Source organism: Entelurus aequoreus, linkage group LG12, assembly GCF_033978785.1.
Source record: "Entelurus aequoreus isolate RoL-2023_Sb linkage group LG12, RoL_Eaeq_v1.1, whole genome shotgun sequence".
Lineage (NCBI taxonomy): Eukaryota > Metazoa > Chordata > Actinopteri > Syngnathiformes > Syngnathidae > Entelurus > Entelurus aequoreus.
This window is the reverse complement of record NC_084742.1, coordinates 24,500,692-24,524,521: the sequence shown is the minus strand read 5'-3', so window position 1 is coordinate 24,524,521 and position 23,830 is coordinate 24,500,692. Positions and strand designations below refer to the sequence as shown.

At 36.8% G+C, this 23,830-nt stretch overlaps 1 protein-coding gene across 49 annotated transcripts in view; it reads right to left on the bottom strand.

Moving 5' to 3' along the window:
• Window positions 1-23,830, bottom strand: part of LOC133661813 (receptor-type tyrosine-protein phosphatase delta-like) — a 660,250-nt gene that overhangs the window by 365,188 nt on the left and 271,232 nt on the right. For all 49 annotated transcript variants that reach the window (XM_062065281.1, XM_062065286.1, XM_062065292.1 and 46 more), the window contains exons 4-5: window positions 20,454-20,526; window positions 11,662-11,745 (exon numbers count right to left, since the gene is read on the bottom strand). The gene's annotated coding sequence lies outside the window, so the exon portion shown is untranslated. The remainder of the gene's footprint in view (window positions 1-11,661; window positions 11,746-20,453; window positions 20,527-23,830) is intronic.

Sequence of the window (23,830 nt, the reverse complement as noted above, 5' to 3'; positions counted from 1 at the left end):
ATCATTCACCAGCATTGATTGTCAGCCATGATAATATAATCAGACATAAAGCCCGACAAGGCTGGCCGGCCCAATAGATCAGAGCGTCTGACAGCGGTAGCTATACACAGGTCATAAACCCTCACCTTCCCTGTCTGACCTCCTCCTCGCATCAATTTGACTCTCCAATATGAATGCAAATAAGCTTTTTTTTGGTGACATGTTTATGGTTATATCTGTATCTCCCATCCGCTAACCCCTGAAAATGTGCTGATCGCGCTGCGTCGGAAGCCCTCGCCGGCCGTGCCGAATCGCATCCACACGCGCCCTCCATCCCAGTCACTTGTGTATGCATTGAACTGATAAGTACGGCGCTTCATTTTCCCCATGGCGAGGCACAGTAAAAAACTGGGGAGTAATAATTGCTTTACGAAGGGAGGGTGTGTGTGTGAGAGAGAGCGAGACTGTGAGAGGTGAAGATGGCTAAATATGCTTGATTGCCTCCTAAGCTTCTGTGCTATGTCATGAAATATGGCCGCCGCAGACTGAAGGTGGTACCCGAGTGATAGCATCCTTTCACGCTGGTGTTTTGGGCAAGCAAGATTTGTATCCAACTGCGTGCATTGTCACAATTATGGAGTCAGGATTGACGGTGAAAGATCTTCAGACAAAATTTCCGAATCAAGTGTCAGAAATTTTGCAAACCTTTCAAAGCGTATGTGCTATCGTAATATCAATAGAACATTTTGGCAGACATCACCACACGCAAGCTCAGGGCTGTTGGTTTACTAATGAAAACGCTAGACAGAACAAAAATATACTGAATAAATCTAGAATCTACTATTCATTTTAAGCATTTTGTGTTATTCCATCTTTTGCAGAAAAGTGTCCGATTACATTTCCCCCCTTTTGGGTCCACAATTGGCTATGATGGATGCATTGACAACATTGTTTTTTCACTTCCACAATTTTCAAAAATCATTAAAAAAAAAATATATATATATATATATATATCAGATTGGACAAATTCATGAGTTAAAGTGGAAGGCTTGCAGAGAACCGATATGCATACAGACCTATCGATGGCATTAATCAGAATAACAAAGGAAATTAGCAAAGCAATAGATTGTGAACAGTGTGTATTTGCAGTGTTCAAGGACTTAACAAAAGCATTTGTAGCAAATAATTATAACATCTTAATAAAACATTCGAACACGTTACTTAACCAACAGGAAACAATGTGTGTAGCTAGGCAAACACCTCTGCAGCTTTAAAGAAATATTGTGGCACACTAGGGATCAATCCTGGAACCAAAATAGCTCAATCACTACACAAACGAGATTTGTAAAGTTACAATGGATGTATAGGTAATACTAGTGTATTTGTGGACGATACAGCGCCCCCCGCGACCCCGAAGGAAATAAGCGGTAGAAAATGGATGGATGGATGGACTACCATATTTTATTCAGGAGAGAGCACACAGACTCTAATACAAATAATAACAGAAGAAATTAATGAAATAAAGAGATGGTTTGAGAAACAGACAGATTTTTTAATGTAAATATAACTAAAATAAAATCTATGTTTTTTGCCCTGCTAGCTGCATTGACAATGGAAAGTCTATGTGTTGCTATCTTGTGCCTTTTGCCTTTGATTCTAATTCTGATTGGTACTTAGGCCTGGGACAATATTCAATAAGTCAATTAACTGACGATAAATAAAAATTAAGAAGGGTAGGTTTTCCAGTGTCGACAAATCGCCATGTGCATGCTTCAAGAGAATTCACACTTTTCATTGGCTGCGCGCATTTGTGCCCCAGCAGGATTGCAAAGAAGTGGGTGAATCATCTTGTCCTTGACTAGTGTCTTTGACTATTTGTGAGACATGGCAGGGCCGTGGCTCTTCCGTTCACATCAAACTTTGTGTTTTTTTCGTGATTGTGCATGTGAGACGTCTGCAAGAGCGGTCACTCTTTTGCATTGGTTTCTGTGGCTGCGGGCGTTTCTACTACAAATAAACGGTAGTAATAGCCGCCTTAAAACTCCCGACGGTTAGTTTTACGATACTGAATTAAAATGATCAAAGAACTGTCATTCGTAACTGCACTTTGATACCAACGGACTGATTGGCGCTAGCTTGCTAGCTATCCCTAATGCTAACATATAAACAACAGACATTCACGTCTTTCCCCATTACGAAACATCATTCCCCAATCTAAACTTCTGTTACCACATTACCGTTTAAACAGTATTCACATGAAAAATGTCAAGTTGAAACAGACGGACACACGCAAACTCTGTTCAACAGGAAGTTAACTCACATGATGTCACATAAACCAGAAATGAAACGATTGATCACCCTTTACAATAAAATATAAACATATTTAAAAACACAGACAAAAATAATACGGCTTGTATGAGGCCAGCACAATATTTAATGTTTCCTCTGCCAAGAAAGTATATTGTGTCTATTTATTTTAGTTATTAAAATAACACAACTTGGTTAATATATTTTAGTGAGTGTATAAGTACTTTTTGAGCACATTCAACAATACCAGGATAATAATAAAAGTCGTGATCATTTTGATCACAATAACTTTATTTAGCCATTTAGTTTATAGTTTTGGTTGTGTATATTTGAGGGTCTCCCTCCCCCCCTCCTTAACAGAGACGGAACCTACTTTATTGACTTTGGATATACTTTTATATTCAAGTGCAAAATTTAGCTTGCAGACAAAGTATATTTTATTTGTATTTTTTGTTGTTGTTTTATTTAACTTGATATTTAAAAGTTTATATATCAATTACAATGTTAAAATATACGAGAAATACAATTTAATTGCATTTGAAAGGGTATACTTATATTATCATCATGTATTGTCATTACATCAGTGGTTAATTTGGTCTAAAAAAAATAATGGCAATAATATCGTTTAGCAGCAATAATTTGTAAGTCAGTATATTGTCTAGCAACATTTGTTATCGGCCCAGGCCTATTGGTACTATGCACACATCGCTGCAATGTTGCCAGCTGCAATAACGATGTAGCAAATGCTATGTATCATTTAAGAATTTACACTAATTTAGCAATAAAGGTATATTACTTTTGGTAGTAAGTTTGCTGTGTTTTTTAATGATAACACAGAGGTGTTAAAAGTATGCCTGTCAACATTTTCATATCAAAATCCAGGGAATGTTCACGGAAAAAAGGGGAGAGTAAGGGATTACAATTTTCGTCACAAATAGCAGTTAAACCAATTTAAGATAATAATAAATAATAAATGCCCTAACCAGGGATCATCAAACGTCCCTTGCAACAAAAGACAGTGTTACTAATAACTGAGCTATCCACTCTGACTCCCACGGATATAAGCTAGTGGGCCAAATATAAGGCCTTCTATTGAGGACCTGTTATATTGCGTAAATACAAATAAAACACAATTCTGGGCTACTTCACAGCATATTTTTCAAGCTGGCTCTTGTAATTTCTGCCTCGATTTTACAGATCTTTAAAAAAGCATGAGAACGAGTGACCTGCCTGTTCTTCTTGGGGTAAAAATAATAAGTTTCAAATGTGTGAAGATATTTACACAGGGTTTGGAATTTGTGCAGAGATGTGTTTTCCTTCTCTATTTCATCCACTTGTCTCACGTTGTTGATTTGATTGAATCACCGAACATGCGACGAGCCGGGCTGCCTGTTACGAGTTCCCTCCCAAGTGTCGTCGAGGCTTAAAGTTAAAGGTAAAGTACCACTTATAGTCACACACACACTAGGTGTGGTGAAATTACCCTGTCCTTTTGACCCATCCCCTGGGAGGTGAGGGGAGCAGTGAGCAGCAGCAGTGGCCGCGCGAGGGAATCATTTTGGTGATTTAACCCCCAATTCCAACCCTTGATGCTGAGTGCCAAGCAGGGAGGTAATGACAGAGGTGGGACCAAGTCATTGTTTTGCAAGTCACAAATAAGTCTCAAGTCTTTGCCCTCAAGTCTCGAGTCAAGACTGGCGAGTCCCGAGTCAAGTCCAAAGTCAAGACTGGAAAGTCTCAAAACAAGTCCCAAGTCCTGCATTTTGAGTTTCGAGTCCTTTCAAGTCCTTTTAACCACAGACTAATATATTTACACAGATTGTGTATGCTTTTAAAACGCTGTATTTATTCATGAAAACAAGTGCATTTGAAATTGCAGGAAAAAAATAGTGCTGACATTGCACTTCCTAATAGCACTATTAACCAGTCATTTTAAACATTTAACTCATTCCTTTACAGAATAAACACATTTGAAAAAACAAGTGCAACTGTACTTATTTGCACAAAAGTGTTAACATTGTATTTCCATGGCATATTGCATTGTAACTAGTTCCACAGCAGTTTCTATCCTGTTCTTACCTTATCTCATTGATCTCATCTCATACTGTATGTGTGTTTATGTGTGCGTACACATGAAAAACATAAAAAATACATGAACATAACAATGAACAGAGTTTTACTTTTTAGATGTCAGGGCCCTATGCAATATGTACACGTATTCTTAATATAGTATACATTTTAACTGACCTTTATTTGACTCGGTTTGTCTTTTTGTAGGTGGCTAAAATATGCTGTGCTGCTGACCGCCGTCTAAAGTTATGTTACTGTGTGTGATACATTGACTAACGTAACGTTATGTGTAGGTACCTCATGTAACCCTGCTTAAAAAAAATCACTTGACAAAAAGTATGAATAAGGTAGCGAACTGCAGTGGACGCAACAGATTGCCGTGTTTGCAATGACGTTATAACCATAGACATCTTATAAGTAGACGCATCTTCAATATTTGTATGTGCAAATCACAAAGAAATCTTCTGGGGGAGGATGACCCCCCTACAGGGGTTTGGTTTACAAACTTTCAGCCCCACCTAAAACAAAATTCACCTGCCGCCACTGATTATGATGTGTTCTCATTTTAGCAAAGTATAAGACAATACTTTCTTAACAGTATAATTGTAACCACGAATAAGTCAAGTAACAATATTAAAATACTAACATTGTTGGGTAAAACAGAATTTAGTTTTATTCTGAATACAGTGAAACAAATTGGTGGTTTTAGCTGATATAAAGACTTTCAGGTGTTTATATTTAAGTATTTGGCAGACGCTTTTATCCAAAGCGACATACATAAAAAATACATATAAAACAATCACTGTAAACATGATCATTTAAGGGAAGAATGTAATACAAAATATCAATACAAAGTGTTAAGACAGAATAAACTCTCTGCTGCTGCAGCAACAGAGATACAGTCTATAGGTCCCTAAGATATATAGATATGTATTCATACATTGTTTATGTAGAATATACGCATGTTTATATAACCTAATCACATTGTTTCTTGAACTTAAAAATAGCTGACCGTTTTTTCCCCCTTCTCTGGGATTATATTCCCAGTTTTGATCTCGGATGTCTGGTCACTTATAGCATATAAGAATATTCTATTACTGTTAAGCAAACTATGAATAATAAAACACGCCAAAACCTGTGTCCTTTATCATAGCTACATGTATGACAAAAAAGCGTGTGAAAATCAGTGGTATTCAGTGAGGTAAAATTAAATAAATAAAAGTTATGTTACTTAGCCAATAAACATTAGCTTACATTCAAAACTTACCATTCTGTTTGCAACTTCAAATGTCGAACGAAGTTGGAAGTTGTTGCAATTTGTTTTTTGTTGACCAAGTCGTAGTTTCAATACCCGAACGAAACTATCTTTGCCGTCATTTTTCATCACTAGCGCATTGTTTGAGAGCTCTTCTTCGTTGGTTGTTCTGCAATTTGATTGGATGAATGCCGTGGGACGAAAACAACATGGATTTAATTCGATTGGCTATTGTACTGACAAACACACACGCTGACAAAGCGCACACTCCCTGACAGACACACACACGTACACTTTGGAAGATATGGAGCGCTCCCGAATAACTTTTTAATAGTTGGGTTTTGGGGAAAGTAGCAAGTCATGTCAAGTCAAAAGGCTCAAGTCCAAGTGAAGTCACAAGTCATTGATGTTAAAGTCCAAGTCGAGTTGCAAGTCTCTTTACATTTTGTCAAGTCGAGTCTAAAGTCATCAAATTCATGACTCGAGTCTGACTCGAGTCCAAGTCATGTGACTCGAGTCCACACCTCTGGGTAATGGGTCCTATTTTTATAGTCTTTGGTATGACTCGGGGTTTGAACTCACGACCTACCGATCTCAGGGCGGACACTCTAACCACAAGGCCACTGAGCATAAGCTTAAATCGAACGGACCGACTGCAGAAATAAGCAAGAAAGCTAGGAATAAAGTTCTTCCGAAGGACTTACAAAAGTTATTTGTGTTCACGTCTTAAGGTGAGAATCACAGAAGGCCGTATGACTTTAAACATCCAAGAGTGCGAACAAATTTGAAACAAGTGTGCTTGTCTGTTGCTGGTGTGAAAGCATGGAATTCTCTAAAGAAACACTTAAAAAGAGTTACAAAAAGAGACAACTGGCATTTATATCAAACTGATTTTTGATTTTGATTGGATGTGTCATTGTGAAAATGCTTAAACGAAAATTTAAAAGTATGTTGGAGTTCGGTGTTGGTGGAGGGAATAGTGATAAAGTCATCTAAAATAATTTGTTTGAAAAAAGGGGGCAGATCAATATAAGAATCAGCTCCCTTCTGATCATGGAAATGTATAAGAAACAAAAAACAATGAAAGTGTGAACTGTACGTGGCTTGTATATATGCATGTTCATGAAAGGAATAAAAAGAAATGATGATGATGATGATGATGATGATGATGATGATGAGAAGGCAACTTTTAAAGATTTTTTTCGTCATGGAACGCAAAATCTGTGAAAACTATTTGACCGGAAGACGCCGGTAAACAAAGGCAAAAAAACTTGATTTCTCTGGAAAAACAGGAATGTTGGTATCGTCAGAATTGTGGCCTCGATGCCATTTGCAGTCTAGAAGTAGAAATTAATTTCCAGCACCGCTTTGATAATTATACAGGTAGCAAATAGCCTAAATTATGCTCATCTGCTCTAAAAGAAAGACATGTTTTCTTCACTAAAGACTCCAAATGTGCTTTTGCCACCCTGAGGTGGCACCAGGCCCTCGCTAAGTCAAACATTTTTTTAAATACATACAAGCCCCAATAATGGTTTCCACAGACCTTCTGATGCTTAGGGCTGCTATTTCTTATCGCTTTGCCTGTTAAAGAAGCCACTTTTGCCTGCTGTCTAAATGGGGAAAAGGGCATTTGTGTTCAAATTGCTTAAGCTGCCTATGAAAAGTCCTTCAAGAGATAGCCCATAAAAAATGGAGGGAATCTAAATTGCATTTCCCCCGACCAAATGCAACATTTGCACACCTATTTACCATTAATTTGAAGCACTATTCCAAGCAAGTGTGAGGTGTAAAAGTGAGAAGATGATTGCGGTGAAAGCACAGCAAGAGCAGCGTGGAAAAGGGGAAGGGAAAGAAGAGCCATGAGACACTTTCGCTTCCACTCGCTTGCCCCCCCAACTGTTCCCAGTGTAGCAGACCACAGCACACACAGATGGCAGAGAGGTGTGTGTGCCTGCATCACAACACAATCCTCCCTGCAAAGAGTGAGAAGTGTGGAAACAAAGAGGAACAAAAGGAAATGAAGCAAGAAAAAGACTGCAGTTCGCGCAGTAGCACATCCACACACCGTGGATTGCGCACTTCGTTACAGCGGCAATAGACATATAAAGAAAAGTTTATTTGCACCACTTTGCGTCCACCCATCGCTCATCTGTACTTATAGACTGCCATCTTGTGGACGCTTCTGGAACCTTTAGTCCTCCGTCAACAATTTAAAAGGGACGAAAAGGAATATAAAGTAATATGCTTATTTTATCAGTCAGTTTAATGGCACCACATGTACCCAATGAAGTGGCAGATGAGTGCGCGCACCTCCTGCTTTGGTTTAACAACCCCAATAAAACGAATGCTGTTGGATTAGATCAGGGGTGTCCAAACTTTTTCCACTGAGGGCCGCACACTGAAAAATCAAAGCAAGCGGGGGCCATTTTGATATTTTTTATTTTAAAAACCAATACAATATATGGATAAAAAAGATACATTTAGGCCTCCACTCAGGCTTGATCCCGGGGACCCCAAAGGGTTTTGGTCAACATTTTTTTTTTAAATTTGTCATTATCTAGTATTATTATTATTATTATTATTATTATTATTATTCAAGGTTTAAATCTCTAGATCAACATTAGGTCTGTCTGTCAATATAACGTTTTCAAAGATTTAAGTTGTATGACATTTTTGTCAAGGAAAACCGTGTTTTTTTAAATGTAAAAAAAACACAAAATATGCAAAATCTTCCCCCAATAAAATTTTAAAGTGGAATATTTGAGATTATATAATAATTGGAGCCTTAAAAAGGTCAATAACTCATAACAACATTGATTTTAATTAATAATTTTTTTGATCAATGACACTTAAAAAAAAAAAAAAAGTCCCACTAAAATTGTTGGGGATCCAAAATGGTAAATATATCCAACATTTTCTTTTACTTTTACCACAATAGTCTCAAGATCAACTTCAGGGGCCGTACTTATCAAGCTTCTTAGAATTACTCCTAAGAAGTCTGCTAAGAGTTGACTTAAGAGTAAATAAATTCTTCGCTGAAAGCTGCACTTAAAAGTTAGTTATCAAGCGTCTTACTCACACTTTCAGCGAAGTGTAGGACGGAATCTTAAGTGTCACACTCAGAGCTGAATTACGACATTACTATGTGCCGTAAACGGACAATGGGAGTGTATATTTTGACAATAAACTACAAAATAATACAAAACAAACTAGTCCCCGCCGGCACTCACGCTACCGCTCCCTCTCTTCTATCGCCCACACACTCACTGACGTCACTCACCTCACGGCCACACACATACGCTACTGTCATAACATTTTCTTTCCAATTCATTAATTAGGCAACTAATTTGAAACTGGTGTGGGTGGCTCTATATATATACAAGCCCACTGCAGCCACATGCAGAAATCAACAAAGAATCGAAAAGTATTAAATCTGTGACAAAAATAATATCCGCTCTGTCTAAACGATACCGTTTGATCAGCTGCTCGTCATCAAAAAAAAAAAAAACATTGTTCCGTTCCCTGAACGTTCGCGCACGTCTCTCTCGCCTCAGTGCCATCCCCTGGTGGCAACTCCTAACCACTTAAGATACTTCTGAAGGTCTCTTAAATATCGTGGAGAGTAGGAGTGATTCTTAGACTTAAGAACGTTGATAAAAAGCTTTTATTCTTAAGTTTGAGAGTAGGACTAAATTTCGCAAATTCTCAGGACTTAAGTGTAAAATGGCACTCTAAGAAGCTTGATAAGTACGGCCCCAGATCTATCCGTCAATTATAAGTTTTATTGTTGTTTATGTTTTTTGTTTGTTCGTTTTAGGCCCTTCTTTAAAAAGCTTTGTTTTTTAAATGGCAACCAAAAAATATGCAACATTTCCCCCGCCAAAATATCGCAAAGTGTAATATTTAATGTTAAGTAAATGGAGCCTTGAATAGGTCAATAATTCATAATGACATTGATTTTGATTCATTATTATTTTTTAAAGAAAGAAACTGCCTGCATGGCAGATTTGGGTTATTATAGTAAATATTGCAACATTTTCTTGTTACATTTCACCTGTTTACTCTTTTATAACACTTTTTATGTTTTACATTTTTTTTCATCGTATTTTTAGAATGTGCCGTGGGGCCGTTAAAAAATTACCTGCGGGCCGAAAATTGCCCCCGGGCCGCACTTTGGACACCCCTGGATTAGATCATCTTGGACAGTGTCAATCCATGATTCCATCCATCCCTTTTCTACAGCGGGCTACAGGGTGGCTGGAGCCTATCCCAGCTGCATTCGGGCGGAAGGCGGGATACACCTCATCACAGGGCCAACAAAGATAGACAACATTCACACTCACATTCACACACTCGGGAACATTTAGTGTTATTGTATCCAATTATCTTTTTTTTTTAAATGATCAACTTCTAGTCTATTAAAGGAAAAAAATATGGTACAAACACAATCCTTATCAATTTGAAAGATATATATTTTTTGTTTTTATGAAATACATTTTACTGCACATTATTTCATTTTATGATATTTTATTAATTTAATTGAAATTGTAGTTTATTTCATGGTATTCTGAAAGTTGGCTTTCACAAACAAAGTGCGCCATCTGGTGGCTGTCTTAATTACAAGGACACAGTTCCCTTTGATCAGAATACTTGTTTAGTATCTAAACACAAGACTGGAATAAAATACATAATCTACATTTTTGAATACCTAAATCGCCCCTAAAATGTAATATATGTACTACTTTGAAGTCATTTAGCAGATGTAGCAGCAATCTAACTTATACATTTTCTAAAGAAATATTTGAGTACACTTAAGATAGTGTTTTTCTTTGTTCACTAAACCACCTGCTCCCCTTTTCAGTATTTTATCCCAGTAAATTATTTTTTTCAGGATTTCGGTGATACTTTAAAATAACCATTGTATACTGAAAGAATAACACCATTAATGTCATGCTTCACTGATTTTTATGATTATCTTATGCAAATGAGATTGACTGAATGTAGAGAGCACCTTGTGGGCACATTATTAGGTAAAGCTAATCTACTGAAGTTTAATTGGAATATATTATTTTATAAATTGTATTTATATACTCATTGTAATTAAAAGACAGTTAGGGTTAAATATTGCATAGGCTACAGCTCTTCTTTGAATTGTGCAAGTGTAATATGACCTTTGAATGACAGGTAAAGCATCCTATTTTTCATATATTTTGTCACAAAATACCAATTTTTACAATTTAAAATATAACACCAACATAGTACAAGCACATACGTTTTGGATTTTTGTTTGCACTCGTATGTGTTTTCCTTAACTTCAAGCTGCTGTTGTTGCTGCTGCTGTTGTGCAGGCTCGACAGCATGTGGGATGAGCATGATGTATTCCTCTGGCTCAATGCTATGTTATTTGTGGTGCGCCTAAAAACCCAAACCACAATTCCCCAGCCACGTTTTATTGCAGGGTGAAGCCGGGCGAGCAAGCAAGGGAGATATTAACTTCCTGTGCCGGTTGGCATGAAGCCATCTGACTTTTTGAATAATTTATTGTCCAAAAAGCCCTCCATGTACTCACTGTGCAATATTTATATGACTACTGGCTGCTTTTATTCCTTCCCTCAAAACACAAAAGGTAACCACAGGAATGTGCTTCTTGTCACTTAAATCACTGCACTCTTTTTTTTTTAATTTTTTTAAACATATTAGTATTTTTAGAAATTGATTAAATAACAAATTAAAACCATATGCATGTCTATATATTTTTTGTATATCTATTTATAGCATTTTTTAAAACAATTTAATTTTGTTATGTCCAAACATAAGGGAATGAATGTCCTTACCAAATATGCTGATTTATTGAGCAATAGTAAAATATATTGGTGGAAAATATAGCACAATATTGTATATCCTTAAATATACATACAGTACAGTATGTCATCCTCATCGTACTGTATTATATTTCCAATTTACTTTAAAAATATATATATCTGTTGCAAAAAATAATACACAATTTAGAAACATAGTTTCACGTAGTATTTCAACAGCCTTCTTACCACAAAACGAGGCTACTCCTGCAGGGTCATGCAGGTGCCACCCTCATGCCAGACGTTCCATGTGTATCTTGCCGACACACCAGCCTAAATGCAAATAAAACAACATATTAGTGGTGAATAAAGCAGTAGCAGTAATATAATAGATACGTGTTTAGAAACAGCAACTGTCGCAAACTGTCGTATTATTATTTTCTTCAAATACCAGTGGCAAAGGGACTCCCCATCACCCACACTACGGTAACTACAAGTCCCACAATGCATTGCGCACTTACACTTCGGAGCCCATTCTCAATTGACAGTTACTCGTTAAATTGCGAATTTCTGAAAGTATACGTTTATCAGTGGGAGATTAACTATAAAGAATGGATCGACAGAAAAGAGAAGGTACCATGTGAATTTGTTGCGTAAATTGCGTACAAAACGCAAGGCAGTTGGAGAGGAGCTGCTCGGTTAGTGCTGCACGTGTCTCAACCAGGAAGTGCAGAACGAAAAGTCGAAGAGCCAAAAGTGGCATGACGTTCTCATTCATGAATTCTAATGTTTTAAAACAGAAATGTAGAAAGAGGGGATCTTGAATGAGTAAGAACAAAAAACAAGCACTGATTGACATTACTGAGACACCTGGAACGCGAAGATGGAAAGGGCGGGACTAGACCCGGAACACAGACCAACAACAATAGCTGTGATTGGTTAGTCAGCACAGGACACAGGAACACTAAGCAAATCAAATAAAATGCAATAATTAATCAGTGATGGACAAGCTACAAGTTACTCTTGATTAAATGTATTTAGCTTGGTACACCCTACAACTACCTCTCGGGGTCCCCGCACCTTGCTGCATGCATTTATTTCAGTTTGCCTTTTCTTTGGCCCACCCAATAATGTTATTCATTTTCTTTACCTACAGTAAAAAAAAAAAAAAAACAGCATCTATCTATATCTTGACAAAAAAAACTACTAATGTTGTTTTGGGAACTGCTGGTAATGATTGTGTGCAGTAAAACTTTTCATGAACTCAACTCACTTTAACGTGTGTTCTTAAATGTGTGTTTCATGTCTTACATGAAGAGAGCAGTTATGAGTTTGGTTTACAGAGTAAACAACTAAAAACTAAGGTTTGGGCATTGTTTCCTCTAAACGCACACATTTGTCTAAATATGGCCAAGGACATGCATTATCGTGGGTTTCGTCTTCATCATTAAAGGAAAAATCTAATCTGAGGGATAGAATTCCTCTGACATTTTCAAGTATGTTTTTTTTTTTTGGAGTGATCAGCTTGTAGTGTCCCTCTGTCTGACTCCCTCATCATGTGACATGAGTGCCCGATTGTTATGATTTTGCTTACTAGTTTCGATGACCCGCCTTATCTTGCCTCTGATTGGCCAGTCCGTAATGTTTCGCCCTAACCTTAGCCATTTGTGAATCACCGTACGAACAGCAACCAATCATCGTGGATTTTCTCCGTATGTATGGATGTTCTCATTCATCCAGGTCATTGTATTTCCCCCATATATATTTGGCCTGGATTTGCAGTCCATTTTTTTCTCTTTGTAGCTTGTATAGCTTTGATGTAAACTATCTAGTTACATGGGTCTAAAAGTAGCTAAGATACAAGAAAAGCTACACGTTAAAAAAGTTGCAAATCTACCGCCAAGATACTGGAAAATGTAGTTCAGCTACATAGCTAAGCTACATGTAGCTTGTTACTGCCCATCACTGTAATTAATCATAATTAAATCAATATTATTAAAATATATTACAAGGGTGGTTATGTTATTAGTTTATTTCGAATATACACGCAGTTACAATGTGGTGCATCATATATTTATATTTTCACATTTCAACATAACGGAAAAGGGGTAGAAAGAAACCGATCTTATTTAATCCTGCACCTTTTCCATTACTTAGAAGTTTTTAACACATTTGTTCACTCCTGTAACACAATCAAACAATTGAATAAATACATAAATAATCAATAATCTACATGAATCGATAACACCTAATAAATTGGGATTTACATAATTTGCTGAATATATGATAGATCATGTCTCATTTGTCAATTAGGCTCAACATGTTTTTTACAATGATTCTTTCTTGTACTTTGTATAGTTTCTTAAACAGGATCATATTAGTACATTGTTTGAATTAATTACTTAATCCATTCCATAATTCCACATACTAATAATATGCTAGAGGTTTTAGGTGTTGTACATGCATACAAATGTTTTAAGTCAAAACTTTCCCAAAGTTATATTTCTTTTTTTGAGGAAAACGTATTACACATTCTTGGGTAGCAGGTTATAGTTTGCATTGTGCATCATTTTAGCTGTTTGTAAAAGTAGATAGGTAGGTCTTTATTGTCATTGCACAAGTACAACAAAACTTTGTTTTCAGCACAACCCCATTCAAAAACACGGTTAGTGAATGAAGTGTACTTTTGTAGATACTGTATGTCCCCATATTTCTACACAATAAATCAGATATGTAGAACACTAGAGAATATGGAGTGTTATTGGTCAAGAGCATTGTTTGCTTTATTCAATATTGAAGTATTTATTGCCGCCTTTTGTTGTATGTTCCGGTTGCCTGTCTTGGTGGGGGCCTCCTGGGTCCAGTCCCCGCGTCTGTGGTGGCGCCTTGGTGTGTTGCATCATGGTATCCCGCAATGTTGCATTGCGGCCAGTTGCTGGGGTAGGGCCTTGTGTGTCAGCATGCCTGTGATCTCCTTTTCCGTTCCTCTTCTTTTTTTTTCTCTCTCTCTTTCCTCATGGATCTTCCGGGGCAGTTGCTGGATGTTCCATCTTCATCGTTGGGTTCCCTGCAGGTGGGCCGAGTGGTTCCCGTGGTCCCGTACTAGAAGGTCCTGCTGCGACCGACCTGAGTGGGCGGCCTGGGGCGGGCCCTGCTGTGCTTTCCTGGGGGGGGTTTGGGGCCCGGTTCCTTGCAGGGCGTGGCTGTCTTCCTGTCCGGCTGCAGGGAGTCTCTGGGCCCCTCGGGTCAGAGCGTTCTGTTTTTCTTCCCGCATGGAGTATGGTTCTTTGCTGGCTTGGGGGCTGGTTGTTACTTGATTCTCCAGCACTTTGTCCTCTGCCAGGCGCGTCTGTCAACGGCCTGCCGCTGGACTTCCCGACGGTATGATGGGCCTGGTTCTGGGGGTTCTGTCGCTGGCCGGCCTGCCTGCATGGGGTCGGTGGTCCCTTATTCCCTGGGTACTGCGCCTGCTGTTTTGGTTTCGGCTCTCTGGGTAACTAGGGCCATACTTTGGCTCCCCCACTTTCTGGGAGACTAATATATTGTACATAAAAACACACATACGCACATACACACAATTATTCATACATACGTACATACATATATACGTATGTACATTCATTCATACACACATATATACGTACATATATTCATTCATACACACATACAGTATATACGTACGTACATTCATTCATACACACATATATACGTACGTATATTCATTCATACACACATACAGTATATACGTACGTACATTCATTCATACACACATAGGTACATACGCTTGCACATACATACACAAATACAGTACATACATCCACATGCACATTCACTGTTCAAACTGTACATACACAAGCACATATGCCATACATACGCTAATGCATATAATCATGTTTCATCAAACATAAATTAACGTTGGAATTTCTAAATTTACTTAAAACTCTGTACAAAGCTTTTCATTTGGTCGTCCTTTCTGGACAGTAAATGACATTTAACTCTTTAGTATATGTAAAAATATATAGTATGAATGTGATACAGATAATACATTAATTTAAAAAAATATATATACGTATATGGTACATTGGTGATGTAAATAAATTATTTAATACAAATAACATCAATATTCATTCAAATACACAAACTAATTTAATTTAAACTAAATTAAAGCAAACAATATGATTAGGATCTTTCTAAAATATGATATATTAAAAATATATGAAAATGCAGTATGAGGATTAGCTATTTTAGCATACCACCAACGCACACATATCACCATCAAGGCTAAAATGTGACCTCATGAAGTGCCTCCGAGCGCTATCATAAATCACAGAAGGCACGGCTGGCCCACTGCCATAGTCCTCTTCTTCCAACAGCCTCCATTATTATTGCCGGCAATATAACACAGAGTGTCATGTTTTGAAAAATGGAGACACAACCACAATGTGACCCTTTTCCAGGTTGAGGTAGCAAGAATAGATTTAAACTGTTGTGTTTGGAGTCCGCAATGCAAAAACAAGAAGTTTGTGTCATTATAAACAATGTGTACGCACAATATCATTTTGTCCTTCTGCACACTGACATTTTGCACTATGACACAAAAAATTGTCTTGTTTTTCATTTTTCAAAATCTCTCTTATACGGCTTCGTTTTTGCACAGTGCCTGCCTGTCATGAGTAATCTATCCATCTATGTATCTATCTATCTATCTATCTATCTATCTATCTATCTATCTATCTATCTATCTATCTATCTATCTATCTATCTATCTATCTATCTTCTAATTTGATTTTAGCCATTTTATTTAATCATGAATAAAAAAATGCATGATTGCAAATATCGGTAATATAAAATTCAATATATGGGACTCCGGAGGCAGCAGACAGGTACAGACAGGCCAAGTGGCGCACGGCTTTGGCAGTCACAGAGACAAAAACTTGGACATGAGAGGAATTCAGCGAAGCCATGGAAAACGACTTCCGGACAGCTTCGAAGCGATTCTGGACCACCAACCGCTGCCTCAGGAAGGGGAAGGGGAAGCACTGTCAACACCGTGTATGGTGGGGATGGTGTGCTGCTGACCTCGACTCAGGACGTTGTGGATCGGTGGAGGGAATACTTTGAAGACCTCCTCGATCGCACCTACACGTCTTCCAATGAGGAAGCAATGCCTGGGGAAATCTTTGGTGGGCTATCCTATTTCTGGGGCTGAGGTTGCCAAGGTAGTAAAAAAGCTCCTCGTTTGCAGAGCCCCGGAGGTGGATGTAATCCGCCCGGGGTTCCTTAAGGCTCTGGATGCTGTGTTGCTTAGTTGACAAGACTCTGCAGCATTGCGTGGACATCGGGGGTGATGCCTCTGGATTGGAAGACCGTGGTGGTGGTTTCTCTCTTTAAGAAGAGTAACCGGAGGGTGTGTTCCAACTATCATGAGATCCCACTCCTCAGCCTTCCCAGTAATGTCTATTCAGGTGTACTGGAGAGGAGGCTACGCCGGATAGTCGAACCTTGGATTCAGGAGGAGCAATGTGGATTTCGTCCTGATCGTGGAACTGTGGACCAGCTCTATACTCTCAGCTGGGTCCTTGAGAATGCATGGGAGTTTGCCCAACCAGTCTACATGTGCTTTGTGGAGTTGGAGAAGGCCTTCGACCGTGTTCCTCAGGAGGGCCTGTAGGGAGTGCTCAGAGAGTATGGAGTATTGGACCGTCAAGTTGTGGCGGTCTGCTCCCTGTATGATCAGTGTCAGATCTTGGTCCATATTGCCGGCAGTAAGTCGGATTCGTTTCCAGTGAGGATTGGACTCCGCCAGGGCTGCCCTTTGTCACTGATTAAGTTTATAACTTTTATGGACAGAATCTCTAGGCTCAGCCTCTTTGCATGTTCTCCCCGTGACCGTGTGGGTTCCCTCCGGGTACTCCGGCTTCCTCCCACCTCCAAAGGCATGCACCTGGGGATAGGTTGATTGGCACCACTAAATTGTACCTAGTGTGTGAATGTGAGTGTGAATGTTGTCTGTCTATCTGTGTTGGCCCTGTGATGAGGTGGTGACTTGTCCAGGGTGTACCCCCCTCCGCCCGAATGCAGCTGAGATAGGCTCCGGCACCCCCGTGACCCCGAATGGTACAAGCGGTAGAAAATGGATGGATGGATGGATTAACTAATATCAAATTAAAAATAAAATGATGAAATTTAAAAAAAAAAAATACAGTAGGCTCTAATTTACACCAGAGAGAGCCATAGTGTTGTATTTGTGTTGCTGCTTGTGTTTGCTACCATACAGCCATTTATGTGAAGCTACAAATAAAACAATACATAAATAAATACTATACAATAAATAACTGAAATAAAATAAAACATTTATTAACCTTCTTCATAAAGAAACAAATGGTGTTATTGCAAAGCATGCTTAACAAGTTATATTAAGGAAGATCATGTGGTTCAATTTGCACAATTCATCATTTAGTAGTAATAAAGTTTGTTTGATCATACCCCATTTGTTTGTGTATTACTGATCATTCATTTACAGCACATCTTTTACATGATGACACCTAACAATATTCTGTTTACTCACATTTTGTTCACTTTGTTCACTTCTTGTGTAAAGAAGGTGTCGAAAACAAACATATATAAGTAAATAGGACTTTTTAAACATCACAGCTTGTGCAGGAACACATAGTATGTTAAAATAAGGTTTACAATTCAAGTACAAATTTAATAAAAGTAGTGTGATACATTTTTACAATATAAATTGTTAATAATATATTGAAACTAAATGTTTTACAATATGTGCAGACATTAAATAAAGACAGTTGAATCAAAAACATTAGTATACATACAAAAATACTGGAGTAAATACTTTGAAATAATCTCCCAATGTATTTGTAATTTCTGAATATAGATCAAGCAATCATTATTGGTGATGATCAATGAATAATATATTAATATCTTATTTATCTGTCATTTTGTATGTGTTATAGTCAATTGTTGATGACTTTGTCTGCATCAAGTCATTGTGAATTGTGTCTTTTATTTTGTTGAAGTCGAGATGACGTCATCTTCAGTTTGTTGAGGTCTTTTGACAAAAAGTACTCTGGCTTCCTCTGGTCCTCCATTTAACTCGATGTGGATTTTTGCAGCCGGCACTCCCAAGTGTCTTGAATTGTTTCCTGTTTCCTTAAGTCACATACTTTCTTGGCGACGTCTGCGCTGCATTTTGTCAAATTAATGTAGTTGTTTTTGTTTTTTTTCCTGTTTTGTTCTCTGCCTCAACAGTGCCAAACTTTATGATGATGACAGACAAGTGTAGTAATGTTTTTTTCAGCATCAGTGTTGTTGAAATGCAGAAAGTTAAACAGGTGTTGTTCTGTTGAAGCAACATAATTGTGTTCTTCACCTCTGTTTTTATCCTCCCTGTTGCAAGGCCAGTGTGTGATGTGAACCGCAGCCCAGTCACAATCACATTGTTCATCGCTTGCCCTGTTTCAAATCATCAATCCTACACATTCTTTGCAATATGTTATCCTCTACATCATTTTGCTTCTTGAAAGCATAAACTTTTTCTTCCAGTCCCTCAATTGGTTTAAAAAACGATGCATTATCACTTTTCAGTTCACTAACATATTTTGTCAAGTACTGTATTTCATGTCGAGCTCTACTTCCTCAACAACACCACTGATCTCTTTGTACTTTGCTAGTCAACACTTTTAAAGTTCTGACGCTAGGTACGATTAACTTGTCTTGCTTGCTAAAATCATCAATTGTAACCCAATTTTGGGGGTGACTTAGTTCCTCATGCCAGACGATATTCCTGGGCTAAGAAAAAGGGCCAAAGCATTCTTACATGTATAAAACAATTAAATTAAATAAATATTGAAAAGCGGTAAAAAAATGGATGGGTGGATGAATTGTAATAAACAAAATAAAAGATAAAATGACATTAAATTACATGAGATAAATTGGCATTAATGTACATGAGGAGGAAGCTTGACATTCTTTCACAAGAATAAACTTACATAGGATAGAATAAAACGGAATAAAACTTAATAAAAATAAATAAATAGAGTAATACAAAATAAGAATAAAATAAAATACAATAAAATAAAATAAAATAGAAGAGATGAGATGAAATAAACTGAATGAAAATGAATATATTAAATTAAATTAAAGAGATGAGGTGAGATTAAATTCAATTCAATAAATTGGCATACATTCATAAAAATATAATTAAATATTGTTAAATAGAATAAAGAACAATAAAAAAATAAATGGAAAAATACAAGCCATAAGATAACATAAGATGGAGATAAAATAAAATAAAATGAAAATAAATAATAAAATAAAATAGATAAGACAAACGGAATCAAAACTAAATTAAAAAAAATTAAATTAAATCAAATTAAATTAAAGAGATGAGATTAAATTAAATTACATGGCATTAATGTGCACAAGGGGGAGGCTTGGCATTCTTTCACAGGAATATTATAATTAGAATAGAAATACAATTGAAAAAAACAAAAAACTTAAAATAATGTAAAGTAAGGTACGATAAATGAATATAGAATAGCATATACTGAAATAGATGAGATAAAATGAGATGAAATTAACTATACACAATTACATTAATGTACACGGGGGAAGGGGGCTAGGCATCCTTTCATAAAAATGGAATAAAATAGAATAAAGCAGAGTAAAATAAAATAGAATAACATAAGATAGGATAAAATAAAATAAAGTCAATTGGCGTTAATGTACATTGGGGGTGGGGTGGGGTGTGAGTTTGGCATTGTTTCATATTTGTGTTCCAGCTTGTTTTTAAAAAAAATATATATTAATAGAAACCTATTTTTGTTCAGCCATCACATACAAAGATACTCAACGTAAAGACATATCAGGCAAGACAATCAAATGAAACGCAATAGTGTAGTTGCAACTCATGTACACCAGAGGGAGCCATATCAATTTCGTATGTGTGTGTCTGCTTGAGTTTGGGTCTTTAAAACCCGTTCGTTCATCCATCAAATGTGTAAGTACATAAAAATCCTTACCTATTTCGGGAATAAAATTTGCTATTGCTGCCTCGGACCGGAATGAAAAAGAAGACAACTCCTCTGAATTTCCCTGTAGAAACACAAATGGGACAATATGTCAGCGTGTCGTCATGCTAATCGTTGGCCAGCAGAGGGCAGGCTTGCACGTTCAAGTTGCAGTGAGAGAGGAGAGAAAGCAGGTCACACAGACGCAGTAGAAACAGAAGCAGAAACAGAAACAGAAACAGATGAGTCTACGCGTCGCACAAACTCGCCCTCCATGTGTCGGATGCTTCCTGCAGGTGCGGGTGCAATTTACTTGTGTCGAAACATCACAGGCGGCTCTTTTTTTGGAGCTTGACACCATTGTGTCGAGAAAGTCAGCGCTCAGCTCGTCAAAGCTCAAAGAAGGCTGGTAAAAAGGGTGAGGCGGCGGCGCTGTGTTCCCACCGGCTGCGTCACTGGCATATTCATTACAGGCAATGTGAATTTGTCCAAATTGGCATCCTTGCATAAAGAAAAGGTGCAACAAAAAAAAAGCAAGGTGGTTATTTTAGCAACTTCTGGTAAATTGGCAATAAGCATGGATGGATTACAGCAGGGGTCACCAACCTTTTTGAAAGCAAGAGCTACTTCTTGGGTACTGATTCATGCGAAGGGCTACCAGTTTGCTACACACTTAAATAAATTGCCAGAAATAACCAATTTGCTCAATTTACCTTTAACTCTATGTTATTATTAATAATTAATGATATTTACACTTAATTTAACGGTTTAAAAGAGGAGAAAACACACAAAAAATGACTGTTAAATTTTGAAACAGTTTATCTTCAATTTCGACTCTTTAAAAATCAAAATTCAACCGAAAAAAAAAAGAGAAAAACTAGCTAATTCAAATCTTTTTGAAAAAATTTAAAAAAATAATTTATGGAACATCATTAGTAATTTTTCCTGATTAAGATTAATTTTAGAATTTTGATGACATGTTTTAAATAGGTTAAAATCCAATCTACACTTTGTTAGAATATATAACAAATTGGACCAAGCGATGAGGTGGCAACTTGTCCAGGGTGTACCCCGCCTTCCGCCCGATTGTAGCTGAGATAGGCTCCAGCGCCCCCGCGATCCCAAAGGGAATAAGCGGTAGAAAATGGATGGATGGATGGATGGACCAAGCTATATTTCTAACAAAGACAAATCATTATTTCTTCTAGATTTTCCAGACCAAAAATTTTAAAAGAAATTCAAAAGACTTTGAAATAAGATTTAAATTTGATTCTACAGATTTTCTAGATTTGCCAGAATTTTTTTGAATTTAAATCATAATGAGTTTGAAGAAATATTTCACAAATATTCTTCGTCGAAAAAACAGAAGCTAAAATGAAGAATTAAATTAAAAGGTATTTATTCTTTACAATGAAAAAAATAAATTTACTTGAACATTTATTTAAATTGTCAGGAAAGAAGATGAAGGAATTTAAAAAGTAAAAAGGTATATGTGTTTAAAAATCCTAAAATCATTTTTAAGGTTGTATTTTTTTCTCTAAAATTGTCTTTCTGAAAGTTGTAAGAAGCAAAGTAAAAAAATTAATGAATTTATTTAAACAAGTGAAGACCAAGTCTTTAAAATATTTTCTTGGATTTTTAAATTCTATTTGAGTTTTGTCTCTCTTAGAATTAAAAATTGTCGAGCAAAGCGAGACCAGCTTGCTAGTAAATAAATACAATTTAAAAAATAGAGGCAGCTCACTGGTAAGTGCTGCTATTTGAGCTATTTTTAGAACAGGCCAGCGGGCTACTCATCTGGTCCTTACGGGCTACCTGGTGCCCACGGGCACCACGTTGGTGACCCCTGGATTACAGTATAATGTATGAACAACAATTGCCAGGGATTCCAATATTTTACATTGCAAAACAAATTTATAATTGAAGTTGTGCCACTTTTAGCAGCTATAAAAAGATACCGGAAGTCACTATTTTTTTGCATGACATGTGATATGATATTTCTGTAAGAGCAACATAATTGTTGCTAACTTAAAGCATATAAACGTATTTTAGATCGTTACTGGCAATTGGCAATATAATAACAAATGCGCACTTCATTCACTAACCGTGTTACAAAAAAGATCAATTAGAATAATACATAATGTTGGATATGGAGAACATACAAACCCTTTATTTATTAAATCACAACTATTGAAATTCAACGATTTGGTGTATTTGCAAACAGCTAAAATTATGTTCAAAGCAAACTATATAACCTGCTACCCAAGAATGGACAACAATTCTTCTAAAACAAATGAGGAGAAATATAACCTTAGAGGAAAATCTAATTTAAAACATTTGTATGCCCTAACCCAGGGGTGTCCAAAGTGCGGCCCGGGGGCCATTTGCGGCCCGCAGCTAATTGTTTACAGGCCCGCCACACATTCTGGAAATACTATTGTAAAAATAAAAAAGAACATTAAAAAAAGTGGAATGAGGTGAAATCTAACGAGAAAAAGTTGCAATGTTGACACAAAAGCTGCCATGCAGGCTGTTTTTTTTTTTCTTTTGTCTTTCTTCATTTTTCTTTTTTTGCCATTGCTCAAAAATAAAAATAATGACAAAAAAACCCATGTTATAATGAATTATTTTCAGGGCTCCAATTACTTCAAATATTTCACTTTAAAATGTTTTATGTGGTAAATATTGCATATATTGTGTAGTAGCCATATAAAAACATAAAAGTTTTCTTTGACAAAAGCGCATAAAACAAACAAAATAATAGTTCCAGCATAAAATCGACAGATATATCTGAAGTTGATCTCGTAACTTAAGTGTTGAAAGTAAAAGAAAAACCTAATACAAATGTATCACTTTATGAGTGGGGCACCTTTTGGATCCCAAATACATTTAGTGATTTTTTATTTATTTTTTCACTGTGATTACTCAAAAATATGAAATAATTAAAATCAATGGTGTCCTGCATTATTGATCTTTTAGGGCTCTAATGACTAAGTACTGCATATTTCAGTTTTACTATAAAAAAACTAAGTTGTTTTTGACAGAAAAGCCATAAAACATTTTTTTGAATTTGTATTACTTTATATCAACTTGAAGTTGATATAGAGATTTACTGTAAGCATTAAATAATTTAAAAAAAATAAGAATCTGACTTATTTTTAACATTTTAATGACTGAGACCCTTTATGGTCCCCGGGACCCCTAAAGGTAAAATAAATAAATAAAATGCATATATTTTGTTATGGTTTGAAAATGAAAAGTATCAAAATGGCCTCCACATGCTTTAATTTTTCCGTGTGCGGCCCTCATTGGAAAAAGTTTGGACACCCCTGCCCTAACCCTAACCCTAACCCTAACCCTTGTGGTGAGAGTGTCCGTCCTGAGACTGG